The 24,535-nt window shown below is 40.2% G+C and overlaps 1 pseudogene across 1 annotated transcript; it reads left to right on the forward strand.

The window, feature by feature from the left end:
* The first annotated feature begins 11,250 nt into the window (after positions 1-11,250).
* Positions 11,251-17,151, forward strand: LOC149982071 (uncharacterized; annotated as a pseudogene). The gene is made up of 6 exons (XR_016482759.1): positions 11,251-11,442; positions 11,620-11,929; positions 15,064-15,287; positions 16,543-16,627; positions 16,745-16,875; positions 17,144-17,151. The product of XR_016482759.1 is annotated as an uncharacterized LOC149982071 (transcript).
* Positions 17,152-24,535: the final 7,384 nt, after the last annotated feature.

Here is a 24,535-nt window from a genome sequence, read left to right on the forward strand (position 1 = left end):
CTTTTCATCATCAGTTGGTGCTTATTCTACATATCCTGCCATCTACAATGTTGTTCTGTTCACTATTACTCTTCTTTAACTTGATAGGTAAGTAATTACATTGTCATTCAAACTGAGTGTGATAATGTTGAGAGGTACTATTTTTTCAAATCAAAGATCATGAAGATAATGCACTACATGAGTGTTTTCCTTTGAATACTTTTGTATCTTCACACTGCATTTGGAATCAATTAAATCTTCCATGTGGTTTTAAAATATTAAATGTAATATATGTTTTATGTTTTACAGGAATCAGTTCAGAACAGGTATTAACGCCCTACACTGATGTAGAAGTGTCTTCAGAAAGGGACAGAGTTACTCTCTCTTGTAACTATACCTCCTCTGCTCTCTCCTCTCTCCTCCTCCTCCTCTCTCTTCTATGGTATCGACAATATCCCAAATCAGCACCACAGTTACTGGTTAAGGAGTATGCAGATATTACACCAGGGTTCACTCTAAATCATGACAACAATGTCAAACGTATGGATCTGGAGATCTCCTCTGCTGAAGTGACAGACTCTGCTCTGTACTACTGTGCTCTGAAGCCCACAGTGACAGGAAACCCAGAAACACTGTACAAAAACCTAACATCGCCAATGCTATTTCATTATTTGACAATAATGCCATCAAGTGGAGTCAACATGCACCCATTCTATTGGGTCAAGAGGTTGAACATAGTGTTACACAGAATATGTAATGAGTGGAACTGATTCAACCAGAGTGTGAATGTTCCAAGAGATAATTTTACAGAGAAGTCTCTGTCTAACACCTAGTGGCTAAGATGCTGCTCTATTCAGACTTGTTTTTGTGTGCACTTGTTGGTAAGAATTCACTCTCCATTAACTGAATGTGTACTAACTGAATGTATTCTGTTCAGTACTCATTACAATGTAGTATTATCAATTTGAAGTGGTAATACACTTTGATATGGTAAGTGTGGATATACTGTACACTGTCTACATTGACTCAGTAATACATGTTGTTATTTTTTTACAGGTAGAAGTGTTGAAGACATAATTACTCCAGACAGAGATGTAGTGGATGTTATGGAGGGCAGTAGTGTTCGACTCTCCTGTAGATACACCAGCTCATTAACCAAAAGTCTGTTATGGTACCTCCAGCACCCTGGATCCTCTCCACAGTACCTCATACTGGACTACTCTGGGATCATAACCAACACTGATAGTACAAAATGGACCCTCATACATGAAGAAGAGGACAACCGTGTGGATCTGGATATCTCTTCTACTGAAGTGACAGACTCTGCTCTGTACTAATGTTCTCTGAGGCCCACAGTGGCAGGAAACGCAGAAACACTATAGAAAAACAAATTCTGACAATAGAAACACAGATAATTTTCCATTAATTATATTCTCCGTTTTAAATATGAAATTATTTGCATTTTCAACTACCAGTGACCAGATTTTGTTTGGAAATTAAGTTAATATGTCATGACTAAACATATCACATGAATGTACCTGAATTTAAGCCATCTTTACTGTCATTTAGGAAGACAAACCGTCGTCCCCACCACCAGCAATGAATGGATTTTATGTCATAAACTGTGCAGTATGTCGCCAGTTCTAATCTGGGGATCTGGTAACTGGAGGGCTGCTGGGTTCAGATCCTGCCTGTAATTCCGTACCGTTGGGCCCTTAACCTTTGTGTTGTCTTATGGGTAAAAAATGACCCGCCACTATGTTTAACAGCAGAGAAAGCCCCCTAAATGATGTTTCTTCACAACTTGAAATTTGATGACTTTTCCTAGTGACCCCAACATTAGAAAAAGAGAAACATCGCCTTTGTTCATATTTCCATGAAAGCTGTACACCACGAGGGTACAAAGATTATCTTAGGGTCATATTTGACTCTGCAGTTATAAAATCATTTACAAACTGTAAAGACACACACACACACACACACACACACACACACACACACACACACACACACACACACAATGAGAAATTGAGATTATTTGTGCTACTGGTTGAATTTAGACAAAACTAAACCGTTCTTGTGCATGTGCAGCATCTCCCCTCCATGACCCCACACGTGACTCAAGTTCACAGACTAAATGTAAAAAAATTCAGACAAAATAAACATTTCTTGAAAGCATTGTTAACTAATGGGGAATGCAGTCAGAGGCTATAAAGGTGCTGCAGATGACAGTTCCCTCAGTTCTCTCTTTGCTGAAGCCATGAGAGCACGTGTCAATGCCCAACAGGTCGTAGATCTGATTTTTTTCAGATGTCCGAGAACAAGAGAACAATATTTAGAAGAGGAGGTATCTGAGGAAGAAGACGGGGAAGAACACAACCCAGAGCACGACGCATCATCTTCAGATGAAGAAGAAATACCCCAAGATTAAAGTTTTTATTTTTTCCCTACTTGTTCATTACGCTGACATAAGCACAGTTGACACCATTGAGGTGCGGATGTTTACTTTCCGTAAACTTTTTAGTAAACATCCGCCATGGAGCCCAGTTTTGAAGTAATCACAAAACAACAGGCCTTATTTTTGTGCATTTTTCACCCTGCCAGCTCCTATTAGTTCTATTGAACACTGTAGCACCAACTCGCCTTCCGAACATTCTATTCCCAGCTTATTGTTTAACGTCGCAATGCCTGCTTCGCTATTGTTGGCAATGAGACCTGCTCAAGTTGTTTTATAGTTCAAATGTAAACAACAAAAAATATTTTTGGAACTCCGGGGTCTTCCCATTGTTTCCGATGGGGGAAATATAGGCATGTCTGTCTATTTAGCCAAATATCTCGCAATGTGTCTATTTAGATTTTTTTTCAAGTCAGGTGTACACTAATAGCGTTTTAATCAGTGATATCACTCGCTCTGAGACCTGGAAGTAGTTGTTCCCCTTGCTCTGCATGGGCCACGGCTTTTGTGGAGTGATGGGTAACGATGCTTCAAGGGTGGTTTTTGTCTATGCGTGCAGATGGTCTCTGGTTCGAGCCCAAGTAGAGGCGAGGAGAGGAACAGAAGCAAAACAGTTACACAGGCACCATTTTAATCAGGAGAATCTCCTCTTTGTAATTTTGTAAGTCTGGGCAGCGAGCTCGTTTGTCATCAATCGCTGGACCAGAAATATTATTTTTTATTTTTTCCCTTTTCATTATGCAGCCATAAGCACAGTTGACACCATTGAGGTTCGGATGTTGACTTTCTACACAAGTTGTTTTTTCCAATTTCGTCCAACGAACAGATTGTAGTGATAAAAGAAAAAGAGATACATTTTTTATGGAATTCTAAGCATTACTCCAGTCAAAATAGGCTCTGCGAACATTCAATTCCATTAATTTGCTGTGGGCTAGCGCTAGTGTTCCAGTTTAGCCAATGTTCTTAAGCCGTTTTGACTCGTTCTATTGTCCAGCCTATAGATAGCCAGAGCTAATTTACGAAAGCACCCAAATGTCCATTGAGAAAGCACAACGACTATATGATTTGGCTAAGCTAAGATTGACGAGAACAATCAAGTCAATAAATGTTGGGTAGTTAGATAGCTTATAGTTAATATACTGGCAAGTTTGATGTATAACTACTAACGTTAGGTAGCTAGCTAACATACCGGTACATACTGCTGTAATGATATGCTATGTGGTTCATAAGGACAGCGTAGCTAACATATTGTGAGCCAACATAACATGTTAGGTAACTTATTTGAAAAGGCATTACTTTATTACATTGAGTAGCAAGCTACCCTTTGGTCATTAGGGCACATCTGGTCTGTGATAGGAGGGAGGTTTTCACACCTAGCTCAGCTATTAGACTATTCTTTAGTGAAGATTGAATAGTCTATTGTTCAGCTATTAGCCCTCCTCCCCAACTTGCAACAAATTTCTGTTCCCATCTTATTCTATTCCCTCTTCCACGCATCTTCATTCTGCAGTGGCTCGCTTGTGGGCGTGCTGGCAGGATATGGTAGTGTCTTCGGTTGTGCATCAAAAATTCTGCATACAGTAGCACATTTGAATGAAGGTGTGGTTATTCACAGGCAAATTGTTACATGCTATGGAGGTACATTTCTGTCTTTTTGTCAAGAGTAAAAACTTTTTTTATTTTCAATCCCCCAAAAAATTTCTGAAAGGAACTTTTTTCGGACAAAAGGAAGTGAAAGCCGACAACTATGAAGATGGCATCTCAGGTAAGCAGCACTGGGCTGTATTGACATAGCCTAAAAAATGAAATCTGCTGCTTTACATTAAATCACATTTTATTTGTCACATACACATGGTTAGAAGATGTTAATGTGAGTGTAGCGAAATGCTTGCGCTTCTAGTTCTGACCATGCAGTAATATCTAACAAGTAATCTAACCTAACAATTTCACAACAACTACCTTATAGACATCAAAATGGCAAGATGCAGTAGATGGTATAGAGTACAGTATACACATATGAGATGAGTAATGTAGGTTATGTAAACATTATATAAAGTGGCATTGTTTAATGTGGCTAGTGATACATTTATTACATACATTTTTCCATTATTAAAGTGGCAAGAGTTGAGTCAGTATGTTGGCAGCAGCCACTCAAGGTTAGTGATGGCTGTTTAACAGTCTGATGGCCTTGAGATAGAAGCTGTTTTTCAGTCTCTCTGTCCCCGCTTTGATGCACCTGTACTGAACTCGCCTTCTGGATGATAGCGGGGTGAACAGGCGGTGGCTCGGGTGGTTGTTGTCCTTGATTATCTTTTTGGCCTTCCTGTGACATCGAGTGGTGTAGGTGTCCTGGAGGGCAGGTAGTTTACCCCTGGTGATGCATTGTGCAGACCTCACTGCCCTCTGGAGAGCCTTATGGTTATGGGCAGAGCAGTTGCCGTACCAGGCGGTGATACAGTACAGCCCGACAGGATGCTCTCGATTGTGTTTTTGATGACAAGCCAAATTTCTGACAAGCCATGACAAGCCAAATTTGATGACAAGCCAAATATCTTCAGCCTCCTGAGATTGAAAAGGCGCTGACGTGCCTTCTTCACCAAGCTGTCTATGTGGGTGAACTATTTCAGTTTGTCTGTGATATGTACGCCGAGGAACTTTAAAGTTTCCACCCTCTCCACTACTGTCCCGTCGATGTGGATAGGGGGATGCTACCTCTGCTGTTTCCTGAAGTCCACGATCATCTCCTTTGTTTTGTTGACATTAAGTGTGAGGTTATTTTCCTGACACCACCCTCTGAGGGTGCTCACCTCCTCCCTGTAGGCCGTCTTGTCGTTGTTGGTAATCAAGCCTACCTCTGTAGTGTTGTCTGCAAACTTGATGTTTGAATAGGAGGCGTGCATGGCCACGCAGTCGCGGGTGAACAAGGAGTACAGGAGAGGACTGAGAACACACCCTTGTGGGGCCCCAATGTTGAGGATCAGCGGGGAGGAGATGTTGTTACCTAACCTCACCACCTGGGGGTGGCCCATCAGGAAGTCCAGGACCCAGTTGCATGGGGCGGGGTCGAGACCCAGGGTGTTTGGTGTTTGGAGGGTACTATGGTGACGTGTTTGGAGGGTACTATGGTGATAAATGCTGAGCTGTAGTCGATGAACAGCATTCTTACATAGGTATTCCTATTGTCCAGATGGGTTAGGGCAGTGTGCAGTGTGATTGCGATTGCGTCGTCTGTGGACCTATTGGGGCTGTAAGCAAATTGGAGTGGGTCTAGGGTGTCAGGTAGGGGGGAGGTGATATGGTCCTTGACTAGTCTCTCAAAGTACTTCATGATGACGGAAGTGAGTGCTTTGGGGCGGTAGACATTTAGCTCAGTTACCTTAGCTTTCATGGGAACAGGGACAATGGTGGCTCTCTTGAAGCATGTGGGAACAGCAGACTGGGATAAGGATTGATTGAACATGTCCTTAAACACACCAGCCAGCTGGTCTGCGCATGCTCTGAGGACGCGGCTGGGGATGCCGTCTGGGCCTGCAGCCATGTGAAGGTTAACACGTTTAAATGTTTTACTCACGTTGGCTGCAGTGAAGGACAGCCCACAGGTTTTGGTAGCGGGCCATGTCAGTGGCAATGTATTGTCCTCAAAGCGAGAAAATAAGTTGTTTAGTCTGTCTGGGAGCAAGACATCATGGTCCGTGACGGGGCTGGTTTTTCTTTTGTAGTCCATGATTGACTGTAGACCATGCCACATACCTCTCGTGTCTGAGCTGTTGAATTGTGACTCTACTTTGTCTCTATACTGACGCTTAGCTTGTTTGATTGCCTTGCAGAGGGAATAGCTACACTGTTTGTGTTCGGTCATGTTTCCGGTCACCTTGCCCAGTTTTGCACGAATGCTGCCAAAAATCCACGGTTTCTGTTTGGGGAATTTTTTAATAGACGCTGTTAAGTATCTCATTGAAATACTATCCTGTCCTCAGATTAATGCAGATGACGGGAGTTTATGTATTGCTGTAATATCATTGATTTATGTGATTGTTTTCTGTGACTGATAATAATTCCTTATATTAATCTATTTTGTCAAAAGGTTGCTGTCCTTTCCGGCAATATATGCCCAGCAAGCCAACAAAGTATGGCATCAAGATATGTGTGGCCTGTGATGCACAATCCAGCTACGCTTGGAAGATGCAAGTCTACACAGGGAAGCTGACCAGTGGAGGCCCGGAGAAAACCATGGGATGCGGGTTGCGTTTAATGTGACAGATGGACTGGGGGGGCTTAATGTCACGTGTGACAATTTCTTCACCTCTTATGAACTTAGCCAGCAGCTCGTGAAGAGGAAGATCACCATGGTTGGCACAGCTAGAAAGAACAAGCCTGAGCTACCGCCTGCACTCCTCTCAACAAGGGGGAGAGCGGCCTTCTCATCAAAGTTTGCCTTCAGCCCCACCACCACTCTAGTTTCTTACCTCCCAAAGAGGAACAAGAATGTGGTACTCCTGAGCACACTGCAAAAAACAGCTGAGATCAGTGATCGTGAGGACAGGAAGCCAGCCATCATTCTGGACTACAACCACAATAAAGGAGGCGTTGACAACCTGGACAAGATGATTGGAACTTGGAGTCATATTCCTGTGAAGAATCTTCTGTCCATTTTTAATGCACTTGACTGAATAATGATTTGAATTTTATAATAATTTCCTTATAACAATTCCTGTTTTCATGAATGATTTCCAGGTGGCTGTCATGGTAATGACATTACTCCAACAACAGATAAGGTGTTTGGGCTGGAGGGTGATGTCATAAATCTGTCCTGTAACTACTCCTCTGCTATTACTCTCCAGTGGTATCATCAGTACCCTGGATCATCTCCCATCTTCCTCCTCCTCACTGGAGTGTCCTCAAACCCTCTCTGTAGTGAAAGATAAACCTGAAGATCCTCGACTGTCTGTTAAACTAAACAATGAGAGAACCTGCATAGATCTGTAGATCTCCTCTGCTGAACTGTTAGACTCTACTCTGTACTACTGTGCCCTGGAGCCCACAATGAAACGAAACCCAGACACACTGTACAAAAATGTGAACTAAAAACACTGACATCCCCTAAGAGAAACATGTCGATTATTAGGTTACCTTCAATAGACAAAAAATATACATGTAGGTTGGAAATAACAGTGAATTATTTGTTGAAACATTGTTGTGGAATAATCAGAATTTGTTGGTAACATAGGTAAGATGTTTTATATTCATCATATGTTTGTAAGTTACTTCTCATCAAGAATGTTATTTTTGTATAATACTGTGGCAGGGTTGCAGTTATCTGTTCTATGTCAAGACTAAGTTGCATTGTCCGCAGAGAGGGGAGAGGTCAAGGTGTCATTATATGTTTACACATCTTTTGCTCCACTGTGTCTGTGCCAGTCACTCCCTACCTTTCCCATCAGGGAAAGGAGGATGGCAGTGTCTGGAATCATTCTATCCTCTCCGTGAGTTTGTCCAGGATTGGTTGTATTTAGAAAAGATGCTCGACTATGCATATAATTGACACCTTTGGAAAGGAAACACTCTGACCTTTCCAAAACTGCAAAAGATATTGTCTGTGAGTGCCACAGAACTGATGTTACAGGCGAAACCCAGATAAAAATCCAATCAGGAAGTGCCGCATTTTTTGAAACCGCCTCATGCCAATGACTCCTTATATGGCTGTGAATGAGCTACGAATGAGCTTAGATTTTCCACGCATTCCCCAAGGTGTCTACAGCATTGTGACGTCTTTAGGCATTTCCATTGGAGAATGGCTGTAAGGGCCCATATATAGCGAGTGGTCACATGGTGTCTCCCGGAGAAAATCTTGCGTAAAATACTGAGGTAGCCATTTTTCCAATCGTTTCTTATGAGAAACCAACTGCCTCGACGGATATATAATCGAATACATTTGTTAAAAACACTGTGAGGATGGATCCTAAACAACGTTTGCCGTGTTTCTGTCAATATTATGGAGCAAATTTTGAAAAAAGTTTGGCGTTATAGTTGAAGTATTTTTCGGTCGATTTCTCAGCCAAGCATGGTGAAGAAACGGGAGCTATTTCGCCTACAAAAATAATATTTTTGGAAAAAAGGAACATTTGCTATCTAACTGGGAGTCTCCTGAGTGAAAGCATCCGCAGTTCTTCAAAGGTAAATTATTTAATTTGGTTGCTTTTCTTATTTTCGTGAAAATGTTGCCTGCTACCAGCAGAGCCTAGCATAGCATTATGCCATGATAAACTTACACAAATGCTTGTCTAGCGTTGGCTGTAACGCATATTTTGAAAATCTGAGATGACAGTGTTGTTCACAAAAGGCTAAGCTTGTGTTTGAATATATTTATTTCATTTCATTTGCGATTTTCATGAATAGGAAAAGTTGCGTTATGGTAATGTGCTTGAGGCTATGATTACGCTCCCGGATACGGGATTGCTAGTCGCAAGAAGTTGAATATGTGAATTATCTTACAGATATGCCCTACAAGCAATGTTTCCCCTATGACATCACAGTAGACAGGTCAGGTCCTTCGGCCAACTCTGTTGACCTAAAATCAAGAAACTAAATGGAGATAAATAAGAGTTTTATCCAATAACCAGTAGAGGGAGACTAAGGTAATCATATTTCAGTGCTGCCCTGCATTTTGAGGATGTGATAGTGGCAGCAAGCAGCAACAAGAAGTCTGGTGTTACTTCTGCTCATCTGACAACTCTCTGTATTTTGGGGTGGGGCTTCAAAGGTTTGAGAAGAGATGGTATATTCAAAACTAGACAGAGGAGGATGTTTTTTTTAGTATACACAGATCTTGCTGTGCTGTGTGTTATCAAACTTCCAGTTTCAGCCACAATGTCAATCCCCACATTTATTTTGCTTTTAGTAGTTGCATGTAAGTAATCTACAATCTGTCCATTTCTATTGGTGTTATGTTGAATCTAAACTAAGTGTTGATGTGTTGAAAATAGATCTATAACAGAGTAATAATAGAAGAATAACATGTTTTGCATCTCTTGCAGGTGACAGTAATGGTCAGACCATTGAACCAATCAGAGAGGAGGTGTATGCTCCAGCAGGTAGTAATATTACACTTTCATGCACCTACTCATCTGCAGTCTCTCTTCAATGGTATCTCCAGTACCCTGGATCAGCTCCTCAGTATATTCTGCTTATCCTGCATGGTGTTGGGTCTCCATCACGGGCTCCAGGTCTGGATCCTCGACTGTCAGTCAAACTAAATAATGAGAAGAACCGTGTGGATCTAGAGATATCCTCTGCCAAAGAGGAAGACTCTGCTATGTACTACTGTGCACTGAAGCCCACAGTGAAAGGAAACCTACAAGCGCTGTACCAAAACCTAACCTGACACAATCTATATGCACATGACATGACCTACAGGAGATGGTGCATCTCAAGGTTTTTCTTTTTGACAGGAAACCTGGTGGGTGTGTTTAAAAACCTACAATATGTGAAGAGGAGGAGCAACATTGTATATGCCTACTTATCATTTCAGAGTCATAGTAGTGTTTTGGTTTTGCTGTATTCTAAATTAGACATTAATGTCTGATCTGTAACATAGATCATGATGCTACTCTGTTATATTCTACTGATTTCAGCCCTTGTAGGTGATACTTTAGAGGATGATATTACTCCAACCAGTCCTGAGGAGTATTATTTAGAGGGAGGCAGAGTTAAGATCCCCTGTAACTATAAAGTGATAGCAGATATTCTGCTGTGCTATAGACATTATTCTGGATCAGGTCTCCAATTCCTTTACCTCGTAACAACTATCAATCATCCATATGAATTGAGAGTTGATCCACAAGACATTCTACTGTCTGTTATACTGAACGAGGAGAGAACCTCTGTGTATCTGGAGATCTCCTCTGCTGAAGTGACAGACTCTACTTTGTAGTACTGTGTACTGAAGCAATTGCATTGTATAGATTTAAACTTTTTTTTCTATAACATGAATGAAGTAGTAATGTTAAAAATGAATGAATGCATCAATCCTACAATTAAACAAGGATTGCATGGCACACACATATAGAAATGTGGTTGTTCACCACCCCCTGTCTTTGGCAGTAGGTGGCGCTACAACATTTTCTCCAATCAACAAAACTGAAAGATAGCTACAGAGAGAGATTTTCAACTCTACCTGTTTTGTGTTAGAAACGTTTGTATACTGTATCTATCAGCTATGTTGCTGCTTTCATAACTTCTCCTCTCAGTCCTTGTTGGTGAGTGATGTATTTTTGGGTCAGTGATGTATTCACAAGCATTTCGCTACACTCGCATTGACATCTGCTAACCATGTGTATGTGACCAATAAAACTTGATTTGATTTGATTAATTTTCATCATTTTAATTCCAACTCCAGAATATATTTGATAGTTATTAAAACCTCAACACGTCTTTACTATTCTGACAGGTGGTAGTTTTGAAGATTACATTAATCCTACTAGGTCTATGGTAGGTGGTGTGGAGGGTGATACCATCACCCTATCCTGCAGCTACATTGGCTCTGTAAACAATCTACATTGGTATCGTCAGTATCTCAGGTCTAAACCAGAGTTCTTGTTTCTCATCACTAAATCAGGATATGTCCAGAAACCTGTCACTCCTCGCATGTCAGCTCAGGTTCAAACCGACCGGGTGGATCTGGAGATCTCCTCTGCTGAAGTAACATACTCTACTCTCTACTACTGTTCTCTGAGGCACAGAGTGACAGGAAACCAGAAACACTGTACAAAAACATGATTTGACACACATGCATATACACAGTTAATTTTAATGCTATTGACAACACAATGAAAAGTGCCTATAAACCAGCTATTTCCTGTCTGGGTAATGTACATCCCCTTTCTCTCTGCAGAAAACTCTCAGCAGCAAGAACTGCAGCAACAGAATCCAGTAACCAAGGCAGAGATCTGATCTGGTATTTCTGTTCAACATGGAGAACTCTCTGATACTGGTTCTCATTCTAGCCTCAGGTAAACAATATTTAATATAATGTTTGATATCATGTTATGATGAATAATTATGTTTTTTGTCACTTTTACTTTGTTAATATATAATTACTGTTAATACATTTCCATCCCAATTTCAACAGCACGTAGCTTTTACACTTTGTTACACTTTGTTACAATTTTACTGTTCTCTGTTTACAGGACAGATTGCTGGGGATCACATTACTCCTGTAAATAATGAAGTGATCAGTACAGAGGGAGAACTTGTGACTCTGAGATGCTCATATGATACAAGCTATGAAAATATTTGGCTTTACTGGTACCGGCATTATCCTAACCAGGCTCCTCAGTTTCTACTGTATAAAGGTGCCAGATCACAGAGCTCTGACGAACATATCCCTGATAAGAGATATACATCCACAACATCCCGGACATCAACTGAACTGGTCATAACAAGCCTAACCCTGGCAGACACAGCTCTCTACTACTGTGCTCTCAGGGAATATACACAGTGATACAAAGTGTATAATACACTGTACAAAAACCTGCAGACCAAAAAGCTTTGATGAAGTGGAAATCATAATTAACCATCAACCACATTTGATGTCATAATGGCAGAAGTTGAGATCAGAGAAATGTGGTCACACCTGTGCTGTGTGAAATCACCAGGTGATCTAGTGTTTCTCTGTCTTTCTATTCAATGCAATGTGAGAAATATGTATTCTTCACTCTTCAATCAGTAGTCTTCAATTTAATTTACCACAGGCATTTTATTTTATATTGGCTGGATAATCACTTGAGAATATGACAAAGTGCAAAAATAACATTATTGTTAGCCCCATTCAAACCAACAGCTTGGTGGTGTAGTATGAAAGTCAACCTGAAGGGGGCAACCTAACAAAGCACACACACCCCTGAATCAGAATATACCATACAGACAGACACATTTGTTAATTTAATTTATATACATTATTATTATATGTTGTGAAGATGTATTTATCTTTCTTTTCAGGGTGCAGAGCAGAAGAGAATGTAACACAGCCAACAAAAAGGACGTAAGAAGGACAACCAACAACACTCACTTGTCTATGTGTGATCAATCAGCATATCTCTTTTGTACAAACAACTAGCAAATGTCAACCCCATGTTTATACTGAGAAGGGATGTTCATCTGCAGACACTACTACTGAGTTCAACGAGAGATTTGATGCCCGTCTGAATTTCACCGCAAAATCAGTCCCCTTGAAGATCCAGAGATTACAGCTGTCTGACTCTGCTGTGTACTACTGTGCGCTGATGCCCCTTGTGACAACAGGATATACTGCCCCATTACAAAAATGCTGTGCGTGTGTTTGTGCATGTGTGTATAATATTTTGTGATGTTTTTTTAAGGGGAGGTGTTACATAATTGAGGCGGGGGTGGAGAAATGCATTATATACTGTAGCGGACAGTGAGAAACCAGGGGAGGCATTTTGTCAGAATTATACTTGTGTTCACTCTTTTCACTGTGTCAAATAACACTTACCAGCATGTTACCAGGATACATTTTAATAAACAGTGGGGCAAAAACATATTTAGTCAGCCACCAATTGTGCAAGTTCTCCCACTTAAAAATATGAGAGAGGCCTGTAATTTTCATCATAGGTACACTTCAACTATGACAGACAAAATTAGAAAAAAAATCCAGAAAATCACATTGTAGGATTTTGAATGAATTTATTTGCAAATTATGGTGGAAAATAAGTATTTGGTCACCTACAAACAAGCAACATTTCTGGCTCTCACAGACCTGTAACTTTTTTTTTTAAGAGGCTCCTCTGTCCTCCACTTGTTACCTGTATTAATGGCACCTGTTTGAACTTGTCATCAGTATAAAAGACACCTGTCCACAACGTCAAACAGTCACACTCCAAACTCCACTATGGCCAAGACCAAAGAGCTGTCAAAGGACACCAGAAACAAAATTGTAGACCTGCACCAGGCTGGGAAGACTGAATCTGCAATAGGTAAGCAGCTTGGTTTGAAGAAATCAACTGTGGGAGCAATTATTAGGAAATGGAAGACATACAAGACCACTGATAATCTCCTTCGATCTGGGGCTCCACGCAAGATCTCCCCCCGTGGGGTCAAAATGATCACAAGAACGGTGAGCAAAAATCCCAGAACCACACGGGGGGACCTAGTGAATGAGGACTCATCTCATTTGTACATACTGTACTCGATACCATCTACTGTATCTTGCCTATACTGCTCTGTATCATCACTCATTCATATATCCTTATGTACATATTCTTTATCCCCTTACACTGTGTACAAGACAGTAGTTTTGGAATTGTTAGTTAGATTACTTGTTATTACTGCATTGTCAGAACTAGAAGCACAAGCATTTCGCTACACTCGCATTAACATCTGCTAACCATGTGTATGTGACAAATAAAATTTGATTTGATTTGATTTGACCTGCAGAGAGCTGGGACCAAATAACAAAGCCTACCATCAGTAACACACTACGCCACCAGGGGCTCAAATCCTGCAGTGCCAGACATGTCCCCCTGCTTAAGCCAGTACATGTCCAGGCATGTCTGAAGTTTGCTAGAGAGCATTTGGATGATCCAGAAGAAGATTGGGAGAATGTCGTATGGTCAGATGAAACCAAAATATAACTTTTTGGTAAAAATTCAACTCGTTGTGTTTGGAGGACAAAGAATGCTGAGTTGCATCCAAAGAACACCATACCTACTGTGAAGCATGGGGGTGGAAATATCATGCTTTGGGGCTGTTTTTCTACAAAGGGACCAGAACAACTGATCCGTGTAAAGCAAAGAATGAATGGGGCCATGTATCGTGAGATTTTGAGTGAAAACCTCCTTCCATCAGCAAGGGCATTGAAGATGAAACGTGGCTGGGTCTTTCAGCATGACAATGATCCCAAACACACTGCCCGGGCAATGAAGGAGTGGCTTCGTAAGAAGCATTTCAAGGTCCTGGAGTGGCCTAGCCAGTCTCCAGATCTCAACCCCATAGAAAATCTTTGGAGGGAGTTGAAAGTCTGTGTTGCCCAGCAACAGCCCCAAAACATCACTGCTCTAGAGGAGATCTGCATGAAGGAATGGGCCAAATTACCAGCAACAGTGTGTGAAAACCGTGTCAAGACTTACAGAAAACGTTTGACCTCTGTCATTGCCAACAAAGGGTATTTAACAAAGTACTGAGATAAACTTTTGTTATTGACCAAATACTTATTTTCCACCATAATTTGCAAATAAATTCATTAAAAATCCTACAATGTGATTTTCTGGATTTTTTTCCATCATTTTGTCTGTCATAGTTGAAGTGTACCTATGATGAAAATTACAGGCCTCTCTCATCTTTTTAAGTGGGAGAAATTGCACAATTGGTGGCTGACGAAATACTTTTTTGCCCCACTGTATGCACTAGTGGGTGAGGTTGATACTATTCTTCATATCCAATGTAATTAACGGAGCCTGGAGTAATATTACTGTGAATTACATTTTATCCATTCTTAATACACTTGAATTTTTTCCAGGTGGCAGTCATGGGAATTACATTACTCCAACAACAGATAATGTGTTTGGATTGGACGGTGATGTCATAAATCTGTCCTGTAACTACTCCTCTGCTAGTACTCTCCAGTGGTGTCAACAGTACCCTGGATCATCTCCCATCTTCCTCCTCCTCACTACAGTCTCCTCAAACCCCTCTATAGTGAACGCTACTCCTCCATACCCACATCTGTCTATTAAACTGAATAAGGAGAGAACCCGCCTGGATCTGGAGATCTCCTCTGCTGTTGTAACAGACTCTGCTCTAGTTCTCTTCACAGTTATTTTACTTTCTGTTCTGACAGGTTAGTAAATTACTGTATTCCTATAATTATTTGTAACATGTTGTTTAGGTTATAGTTTATCTGCGCTATTGGATTTTAGAGTAAATACGAAGATATTTCCTCATTTCAAAAACATCAATCTTGTAATTGATCTGTCACCTATTCATATTTTTCGGTGGCAGTTTTCAGCTGACCATCCAGACAAACCAACATTAAGTTTACGAAGAGGAGGGTAGTTTTGCTTTCCTGCAAATCCTCCTCAGCATACAATGAACTGTAGTATAAACAGTATCCAGGATAAGCTTTATCCTCTAGGACTGTAGTGAGAGCTAAACCACAATACTCTCACCTCACTGTTAAACTGAACAAAGATCTTGAGATCTCCTCTGCTGAAGTGAGAGACTTTCCTCTGTACGACTGTGCTGTAGAGCCCACATTGACATGAAACAGAGAAACACTGTACAAAAAACTATACCACACTCTGCACTGTACTGCTGTGCTGTGACGTCCACAGTGCCGCAATACTTATTGACTCAACAGTGAGATCAATTTTACGGATTTACAAGCGTCTGCATTCTTCTGTTAGACCACAGTGCCATCAAGTGGATTCTCTAGTGAATAAATCAAATGTATTAGAAACGTCTTTGATTCTACATTGTCAGTAGGAGGAGCTAGAGTATAAAACTCAGGATTAGATTATGAATCCTCAAGATAAAACATGATACTACCATGAAGATCATAGCCAGTTGATGCTGTGCTTTTCATCAGCAGTTGGTAGTTATTCTACACATCCTGCCATCTACAATGTTGTTCTGTTCACTATTACTCTTCTTTAACTTGATAGGTAATTAATTACATTTTCATTCAAACTGAGTGTTATTATGTTGAGGTATTTATTTTTCAAATTGAAGATTTTAATGATAATGCATGAAATGAGGATGCATGTTTTTTTTTACTTTGAATAGTTTGTATCTTTACACTGCATTTGGAATGAATTAAATCTTCCATGTGGGTTTCAAGTATTAAATATAATATGTTTTGTAGGTCTCAGTTATGAACAGGTTATGAACAACTTACACTGCTGTAGAAGAGGCATCAGAAAGGGACAGAGTAACTCTCTTTTGTAACGACACCTCCTTTGGTAAGACTCTTCTATGGAATTGACAACATCCCAAATCAGCACCATAGTTACTGGTTATGGATTATGCAGATAATACACCAGGGTTCACTCTGGAGATGTCCTCTGCAGACTCTGCTCTGTAAAACTGTGCCATAGTGATAGGAAACCCAGAAACACTGTAGAAAAACCTGACAACAGACAGTATACTGTCGAAAGATAGCCATGACAGAAAACATTTCACGTTAGTGTCAAGAGGAGGGGCAGAAAAATCAAAGTTCCACATGAAGTTTATGGATGTTATTGGTCAGGAAGTAGTTAGTCCATCAGAGCTCTCTGTTTGTCTGTCTGTGTCTCAAAGGTCTAGCAAGATGTTGCTCTTCTCATTTGTTCTAGCAAACTCTTCTAGCAGGAAAAAGTTTGGGGGATTCAATAATCCCTTCAACTACAGAAAATCTTGTTCAGGACTAGATTCAGGGGCAGAGGATAGCGGTAGCGAGACTGGAGAGGGGAGGTCGGAACAGAATTGTGAAGTTTTTGAATTAGCAACTATTGATTTGGCATTGTAACAGGAACATATTAATTAAAGGAGTAACTCCGGTGCAAGTGGTTTCAAAATCAAATTATAGACCTGACTAAAAACCATACCCATTAAAGCAGCAAGCAATGAAAGGGATAATACCCACTTTTGAACAGCTACGAAAGGGAGGGGTTATCATACCGGGGGATGAAGCGTTCTGTAACTCTCCTCTTTTTCCAGTGAAGTAAGCGTTTCCTAGCACTGACTGGAGAATGGAGTCATATTTAAATGACTGAATCATAGAAGAGACAGTTACCTAAATCTAATGAATTCTAAATAATAGCGGAGAGATAATTGTGATAGAGTTGTGCCCATCGAATTGTGTTTTTTATTCTTATGGATTAAATGATGTAGGTTATAAAATTTGGCAGCTTGACTTACATGTTACTTTTAAGTATTGGACATTTAATAAGGGTGAAGCCGAAAGAGAAGGGACAAGTGTAAAGTTTGGTTTTAATCGTACAATAGCGGTAAGGCAGAACGTTGTTGGAGGAGAGGTTTTATTTTTGTCCACTGGTAAGAAGAGGACAGTTAGTCGCGCTCACTGGGCTATATTTGGCTGTAAGCGATTCAGGTCTGAATAGTTGAATTGTAAAAGTTTTGTGATAGTTTCTGGTTATTGATTCTGTTTAGGTAACACCAGTGAAATTGAACAGGAAGTTAAGGTATTCTAACATTCTAATCTGTTTCCATTACGTGGAACAATGACAGATCCGCAAAGTGGATTGCAGGTTGAGTTAATTTTATTTTAAAGGGACAGTGCACATTAATCACAGTTGTGTGTGTCTAAACCCAGGGTATTCCTATCAAGCATTTTCAGAGACTGTTTGCAGACAGACTGAATGGGATTTAATGTTGCAAAGCAAGCTTGGAGCGTATGTTCAATTAAGTATAATGAACCATTGAGGAAATGTAAAAATAAAGATTGGAGGGAGTACAATGGAATTATCATTATTATTAGGTTTTGTTTGTAGTAAACGTTTGGGTTTGAGGAGATTTCCATGTTTCCCAGAGACACGATATCTTAAAGGGGTACACTCACATAAGGAAATATTAATAATATATATTATTTTCTGAGTTTTAATTAAACACGTGAATTATTTAGATAAAGGGAATGTTCTGGGAACCTGTGATACAACATGTAGAAAATGTATGATGGTTTTTCTTTAATTTGTATAATATAGTATGAAACACGACTGTAAAGGGGTGGTATGACCTTTGACCTCTCTCATGGCTTCCCTTTGTGGTCTGATCAGCCTCATGGGAGGGCCATTTGAATAATGATTTTAAGGTAATTTGTGATACTGATTTTAAGGTAATTTGTGTAATGGATAATTATGAACGAGTTTATAGTTCTTGACATATTTTTAATTTCAAGCAATAAGGTTAGGACACTTTGTGGCCTATTGGATAATAAAAAATAAAAAAATGGTAATAGATAAATATAGCAAATGTGTTTACTTGGGTCTATGTCTTTAAATAATGGATAATGCCAGACAGAACAAGTAGACATAGAAGTTGAAAATATACTAGCAGAACACATGAGAAGACTGTTTGTTAATTTGTCTGGAAGCAAGACTTCGGTGTTTGCGACGGGGCTGGTTTGACAGTCAATCCATGATTGACTGTAGACCCTGCCACATGCGTCTGGTGTTTGAGCCACTGAATTGCGACTCTACTTTGTCTCTATACTGACACTTAGCTTTTTTGATTGCCTTGCGGAGGGAATAGCTACACTGATTGTATTCGGTCATGTTTCCAGTCGCCTTGCCATGATTAAAAACAGTGGTTCGTGCTTTTAGTTTTGCGCGAATGCTGCCATTAATCAACGGTTTCTGGTTAGGGAAAGTTTTAATAGACAGTGGGTACAACATCACCAATGCACTTGCTAATAATCTCGCTCACCGAGTCAGCGTATACATCAACGTTGTTGTCTGAGGCTACCCGGAACATATCCCAGTCCATGTGATCGACGCAATCTTGAAGCGTGGAATCCGATTGGTCGGAGCAGCGTTGGATAGACCTGAGCATGGGCGTTTCCTGTTTTAGTTTCCGTCTATAGGCTGGGAGCAACAAAATGGAGTAATGGTCAGATTTACCGATGGGAGGGCGGGGGAGGGCTTTGTATGCATCGCGGAAGTTAGAGTAGCAATGATCCAGAATGTTACCAGCTTGCGCGTTCGATATGTTTTCAGATTAGCTTTGCTAAAATCCCCAGCCACAATAAATGCAGCCTCAGGATGTATGGTTTCCAGTTTACATAGAGTCCAGTGAAGTTATTTCAGGGTCGACGAGGTATCTGCTTGGGGGGATATACATGGCTGTGATTATAATCGAAGAGAATTCTCTTGGTAGATAATGCGGTCAGCATTTGATTGTAAGAAGTATGCTGTTATGATTATACGATGAGTCGTTATATACATACAACCCCGCCCTTCTTCTTACCAGAGAGATGTTTGTTTCTGTTGGCGCGATGCGTGAAGAAACCGGGTGGCTGTTCCGACTCTGACAACATATCCGGAGTGTGCCATGTTTCTGTGAAACAGAGAATGTTACAATCTCTGATGTGTCTCTGGAAGGCAACCCTCACTCGAATTTTGCCTACCTTGTTGTCAAGAGACTGGACATTGGCGAGTAGTATACTCCGGAGTGGTGAGCAATATGCACGTCTACGAAGCCTGACCAGGAGGCCGCTCCGTCTGCCCCTTCTGCGGCACCGTTGTTTTGGGTCACCTACTGGGATCAGATCCATTGTCCTGGGTGGTGGTCTGAACAGAGGATCCGCTTCAGGAAAGTCGTATTGCTGGTCGTAATATTGGTAAGATGACGTTGCTTTTCTATCCAATAGTTCTTCCTGGCTGTATGTAATAAGACTTAAGATTTCCTGGGGTAACAATGTAAGAAACAATACATAGAAAACAAAATATTGCATAGTTTCCTAAGAAAGCAAAGCGTGGCGACCATCTCTGTAGGCGCCATGATGCAGGGGTGTATACATTTTCCCTGGCTATCCGTCAATAAAAAAAAGAAGAAAATTGTGTCGTCTGGTTTGCTTTAGGAACTTGAAAGGATTTCTGCTTTTACTTTTGATACGTAAGTACATTTATAACCAAATATTTTTTTACTTTTACTCAAGTAGTATTTTACTGGGTAACTTTTCTATTAAGGTATCTTTACTTTTACTCAGGTATGACAATTGAGTAATTTTTCCACCACTGCATATTTCCCTGGCATGTTACATTATTTATGCACCAGCATACCAGACATTTTTGAACTCACTGTTGTGCTGTGCTCACTTGAACAGGAAGTTGGCACATATTTTTGTGGGCATGTTTTGTCATTACATGTTGTCAGCAATGTTTGCTAATCTCTGGATTTATGGTGCTTTCAAGACAACTGGAAACACAAAAAAATAAGGTTGAATTATGGCGTCAGGGATCTTCAGGTCAAACACCTGCATTTTAGAGTTTCCTTACTCAAGAAAGCCAAAAAGAGACCATGTTTTTATGCAGCTTTATTAATTCAATAAACTTTTTAACATTGTTTGCAAACTGATGTGAGACACATATTAATGCCAAAATAACTGATGTGCCTCAATCTAGGTCAGAAAATCTAAACGGTGTTTGCTTTAGCAATCTCACTGGAATAAAGACCTCCTCCATCCGTTTCAATGGAAACACTCAAGTATTTTAATCTGTATCTCTCGAATCATTCACAAAAATAGTCATGGCCTTTATATATCATCAATGTCTACTGCTACACACAGCCTGCATCGTTGTCACCATATATTAGCTAAACTAATGTCATCGTTAACATAGCTAATAGAACTAACACATTAGTAAACTCGATACAATCATGCAGTATAGTGTGTAGGGGAGTTGAAATGGTTATTCCATCAAACTTCAAATTATTAGAATAGTACACAACACAGAACAGAACAACCAGGTTAAGGGTCAGTGGCCCAAGCCCACAAACAGGAATATTCCAAGTTCAGACAGAGGGGGGGAGTCAGATCTCTATGATCACCAGGAACTTTACTTTTGGTGTCTATTTTTCATTGTTCCGCTACTAGTGCTGCCTGTTGATGTTAATTAGGCAGCTACAGTAGCTGAATGATATTAACATCTTCGGGTTTTATTTCATTAAATGTATTTTATTTCATCTGGGTGCTTACGTCACCTACTAACACCCTGGTACTACCCATAGCTCCCGTTCTCCTCAGTCCGAGAAAACACAGAGAGAGAAAGGTATGTGTTGCAGATTGCTCCTTTGTAGAAGTCTGTAATGTGAAGTAAATAAAACATCCCAAGGTTAATGCTGTAGATATTGTTATAAGGGAGTGTGAAACTATTGAAACATGTAACTTTCAGAGTTGTATTGTTATTGATATAGTTTACAGAGTGCTAAAAATTATTGCTGTTGCTAGCTAGCATGCCTTTCTGTGATGCAAACGGTTAGCTGAGCTGCCGACTAATGCTAGCTTTGCATTACGGGAGATGTAGTTTTAGCCCTCTAAGGTCTGAAAGGGATAAAGGTGGTTTCACCTTGTAGCAGCTTGTTTGTATTACAGTGTTTTTGTTCATGAGTTGTTGTATTTTAATACTGTCAACACTGAAAGCACCTAACAATGTATTGGGGATGTGAGACAGGATATGTGTTTTACCATTCTTCATGCTCCTGTATAGAACAACTTGTAAGATGGTGCATTGGAAACTGATGTGTTCCTGTCCTGTCTTTTGTATAATACTATTGCAGGTATGGTTCTATTGTCTAAGAATTAAGATTATACGTTATTTGTATTAAGGATTAGTTATTATTTTATACTATACATTATGGCTTGTGAACCTTGTGAAGATGCTGGAGGAAACAGGTACAAAAGTATCTATATCCACAGTAAAACGAGTCCTACAGCGACATAACCTGAAAGGCCGCTCAGCAAGGAAGAAGCAAATGCTCCAAAACCGCAATAAAGCCAGACTACGGCTTGCAACTGCACATGGGGACAAAGATTGTATTTTTTGGATAAATGTCTGATGAAACAAAAATAGAACTGCTTGGCCATAATGACCATCGTTCTGTTTGGAGGAAACACGGGGGTGGCAGCATCATGTTGTGGGTGTGCTTTGCTGCAGGAGGGACTGGTGCACTTCACAAAGTAGATGGCATCATGAGGCAGGAAAGTTATGTGGATATATTGAAGCAACATCTCAAGACATCAGTCAGGAAATTGAAGCTTGGTCGCAAATGGGTCTTCCAAATGGACTATAACCCCAATCATACTTCCAAAGTTGTGGCAAAATGGCTTAAGGACAACAAAGTCAAGGTATTGGAGTGGCCACTAAGCCCTGACCTCAATCCTAATGAAAATTTGTGAGCAGAACTGAAAAAGCGTGTGCGAGCAAGGAGGCCTACCAACCTGACTCAGTTACACCAGCTCTATCAGGAGGAATGGGCCAAAATTCACCCAACTGATTTTGGGAAGCTTGTGGAAGGCTACCCAAAAAGTTTGACCAAAGTGAAACAATTTAAAGGCAATGCTACCAAATACTAATTGAGTGTATGTAAACGTCTGACCCACTGGGGATGTGATGAAAGAAATAAAAGCTGAAATAAATCAGTCTCCACTATTATTCTGACATTTCACGTTCTTAACCCTTTCATGCGTGAGTTCCAAATATCTCTAACGGTCGCCCCAGCGTGAGTTTTTTTATGCACGTGATGTTAGAATGTTCTCTCCATTCCAGAATGTGATTGATACGTAACAGTACATTTTATCCGCGCTGCCCTCAAACTAAAGCACGCAAACTGTTTATATGTATAGGTTGTTTTAACTTCAATTTCAAATGATTTTCTAACAAGTTTTTATTTTCTAAAAACAGTTTGAATTTAGGTGTGTTCCGCCTCCTCATTCATTCACATAAAAATAGTCATTTTTACTTTTGCGGATAATTACATTTTTGGGACATTTCTGACACGGACAAAATTCCCCAAGCACTTCCCAATTGTTTGTGCAGTTCACGTCTGCAGCTCATCTCCCGTCAGAACAGGATCTGCACACGTGTTCACATTTTCCATTCCACATTTCTATTGTAGCGTACTGTATGTATGGAGCATAATATATTTGTGTATATTCTTTATCACCGCGGACACGTGAGGTAACGTTACTCATTGTATAACCTTTATGGTGTTATAGTCAATCATGCTTATGTAGCCACATTCTTCTATTAGCTCTGTAAAACAATGCTAAATGCGTCAGAGAAGTATTATCTTGTGTTGCATTTTGAAGCTACCATGGCCTTATGACTCCCAAGTGGCGCAGCGGTCTATGGCACTACATCTCAGTGCTAGAGGTGTCACTACAGACTCCCTGGTTCAAATCCAGGCTGTGTTTCTATCAAAGTAAGTGCCTTATTACGTTATAATAGTTATAATAATAGTTTCCGTATGCTGTTTCTGCTGTAGCTGTAGATCATAATATATTTCTTATAACTGCGGACACGTGAGGTAACGTTACACATTTTATAACCTTTGTGGTGTTATTGTCAATCATGCTTACCTAGCTACATTATTCTATTAGCTCTGTAAAACAATGCTAGTTGCGTCAGAAAACTATTAGCTTGTGTTGTATTTTGAAGCTACCCTGGCCTTATGACTCCCAAGTGGCGCAGCGGTCTATGGCACTACAGACACCCTGGTTCAATTCCAGGCTGTATCACAACTGGCTGTGATTGGGAGTCCCATAGTGCAGCGCACAATTGGCCCAGCGTTGTCCGAGTTTGGCCGGTGTAGGCCATCATTGTAAATAATAATTTGTTCTTAAATTACTTGCCTAGTTAAATAAAATAAAAATATGACCATGGTTTGTTTATTTGGTCTATTCAGCATAGCTCTGTTCTGCCCTGCCTTGCCCCCTTGTGGAGCTCAAAAGTTAGTTTCTTACTGTTATAACTCAAATCTGTGATTTTGTCAATGAAATAAACTATTTTTTATAGCAGTGTTTATTATGTTACTTCTTTGTAGTATTGTTTTATTGCTATATCCTTATATTGTATTCTAATGAATAATTCCTCTTTATTCTGTACTTTCAGAAACATTATTTGCCAATATTATAACTGGAGCTGGACATCTTTGGAGCTGAAGAATGAGGACAGCTTTTGTATGCTAACGTACACTCTTTAACAGTTTTACTGGATGAAAACACAGCAAGAAAACACATATGCCAATATGTAATAGTCATCTATTTTATTGCAGTATTGCTGCAGATGCTGGAAGAGTGTGGGACTGCTGTCACAATTGTCCACGTACAAAGTGTGTCCCTTGCCGAGATGAGGAGCCAGCATGGTCATCACCACGGACCCGGACACCCCAAGCCTCTCATAATGTTGGATGTCAGTGGTGGACCCTGTGTAAACCAGTATTCTCTTAGGGAGTTCTTCTTTACTATTCCAATGAATAGGACTGTCACCAGGAAGGTATACATTTCACTAATTGTGGTTGTCACCCATTTAGCGAGTTTCCCCCTCACTCCTGTCTCTCTCTTCTCCTGTAGCTCTAAGGCATAGCGATTGATCT

Source organism: Oncorhynchus mykiss, chromosome 8 (genome assembly GCF_057628025.1).
Source record: "Oncorhynchus mykiss isolate SJ-2025 chromosome 8, ASM5762802v1, whole genome shotgun sequence".
Lineage (NCBI taxonomy): Eukaryota > Metazoa > Chordata > Actinopteri > Salmoniformes > Salmonidae > Oncorhynchus > Oncorhynchus mykiss.